The sequence below is a fragment of the Poecilia latipinna genome, unplaced genomic scaffold (genome assembly GCF_001443285.1).
Source record: "Poecilia latipinna isolate Pla-1442-1.1 unplaced genomic scaffold, P_latipinna-1.0 Scaffold303, whole genome shotgun sequence".
NCBI lineage: Eukaryota > Metazoa > Chordata > Actinopteri > Cyprinodontiformes > Poeciliidae > Poecilia > Poecilia latipinna.
This window is the reverse complement of record NW_015112919.1, coordinates 168,644-171,162: the sequence shown is the minus strand read 5'-3', so window position 1 is coordinate 171,162 and position 2,519 is coordinate 168,644.

Here is a 2,519-nt window from a genome sequence, read left to right as displayed (position 1 = left end):
TTTTCTTTTTTTCAGAGCCCCAAGGAGTTTTTCTTTTTGAAATATCTTTTTTTTTTTTTTTTTTTTTTTAAAGGGAATCAGTCTCTTTCTCTGAGATCACAAATTAATGTGGGCTGGGCTGTAGAGGAAAGCAGCTTGATAAAGCATGATGATAAGGATAATAAGTAGGTAAGCTCTCAACCATTGTGATAATGTATATTAAAAGCAACCGACTTAAATCAGGGCCTCCATTGTTTTGTTTGTGTGTGTGTGTGTGTGTGTGTGTGTGTGTGTGTGTGTTTTTTGTGCTGCAAAACAGAAGCACACAGCTTCACACACAGCCACAGCGACATTAATAATGTACAGACTAAGTGAGAGAACACAGTGGAAAGGTCGAGCCTGGCTGAGAGGCAAACAACATGAATTATGAGTTATTAGGTCAGCTGTTACGCTGGTTACCTCCGCCTCGTTACTGTGGGAATGAATATAACTGGCTTCTCCCTAAAGAGTAGAGAAAACCAAAAATCACATTTCTTTGCAGATGAACTGCATAAGTTGGGCCTTAAAGCTGCATTATCTAACTTTTATGAAAAAAAATCAGTTTTTCATATACTTGGTCTGTAAAACTGTCACCATGTCATGACAGTAGATTATTAGACAGATAATGTGCGTAAAAATCGAACTCCTCCATTTCCTCCCTGAGCTGCTATTGCGATCTGCAGAAATCCACCACTCACAGTCAAAAACAACCAATCAGAGCCAGGAGGAGGATCTTAGCGCTGTCAATCAACGTCTTGTACATGCTGCTCAATGTGCCAACTGCAGAGAAGCAACTTACCTTTACAGAAAAAACATTTATCTGCTGTCATTGATAGCCATGCTACCTAGCTTGGACATTCAAGCTAATTAGCTAATTAGTAACATTCTACAGTAGCAAGAAAGAGGCAGAGCGGCATGTACACAATCTTGATTGACAGCGCCAACACCCTCCTCCTGGCTCTGAGTGGTTGTTTCAGAGTGGTGGATTTCTGTATTTCACACATTAGGTGTCTTTGTAATAACAAAATGACAGTTTTTCAGGAAACATGTAAACAAAAAAATTTTCATAAAAGCTTTACTGCTGTTTTAAGAGTGTCATCTTTATGTTACTGTGCAAGTTTTGACATTTTGTAAATGTGTTTAATTCTGCAATATTTAGTCTGAAACAGTTTTAGTACTGACCTCACTAGGCTGGTAAGTGGATATTGTATTTGAATGTTCCTGTTGGTTATAAACAACACAGTTTGGGTGATGTCTATGTCACAGGCTCACATTCGGGCAAAACCATCCAACTGAGGCATGAATCAACAGCCAGAACAGCCACTATTGATCGATAACGTTTTTTAGTTTTTTTAATAAAAGTAAGTTGGTAATTGAATGTCTGATCTTTTGTAGCTTTATGATTTCAGTTTTTATTACATATTAGGTACTTACTACTCGAAATTAGACTATCCACACCTTCAGCATTGCTGGTTTTGGACATCGCCGAGTCATTGACTAGACAAAGCCGGTCTGGTGATGACATTGTACCATTAGGGCTGTTCCAGGTTCCAAGATTCAGGGTGTTTTCACACTTGATAGTCTCAACTGGGGACAAAAATTGCAACATTTATTACATTTTCAGCTGCTGTGGTTCTCTCCCACACTGCATTGGGTCAAATGACTCACACTAGTTGGAAAAAATCGAAACAATTCCCTGTGGGGGGCACTAAACCAAGAACTACTGAAAGAAACTTCTATAGACGACATGAGCAACAACTTCCTTCTGTATGAAATGTAAACAAAAATGGAGTAGCATCAGATTTCAGCGGTTGTAGGATTTTTCTTTTGTCTCTGTTAAGACACAATGAGACATTTCTCCCTCTAGTGCTAGTCTTGTGCATTTGTTTTGGTTCTATTGACTCAGAATGCCCTGTGCTGTAGTTCACTTCCTGCTTTGGAGTGATCTGGTGTGAATGCACCCTCTGTCTTCCTCAGTTGGGGCACTCAAGCTGTTCTGACATTCATCTGATGCACTTTATGGTTGTCCTGAACTGCTCTCTTCAATAGAGAAGCTCACACAGATGTTATGTTTTCTGTTGGAAAACTACGTCTTCTGTTTGGCTCAAGCCCTTTGATTTCTAGATTTGAAAATGTCTTTTCTTTCATTTTTCTCTAGATACCGCATACGGCTCTGTTACACTGATCAATAGTTATTTGAGTTGCATCTTTGGTTTTAGGCTCTAAAAGGTCATCTTCAAGGTGTCTTGCAGGTCTCGATCACTTTGCTTTGTTTGGGTTTCATCACCATCATTTTCACTCCCTTTGGATTCATCTGAAAATTCTTAATTGTCAGTTTCATGATTCACTTCCTTTTTAGCTGCACTTCCATTACAAATGTGTGCAAAACATTGTAAATGTTCCGCTAACGTCAAAAAACAAACAAACAATTTCCTGCTGTTTCCATTAAGTGAGAAACGTAATTAAAATCACATGTGAAGAAATTTGTTCACACAATGAGT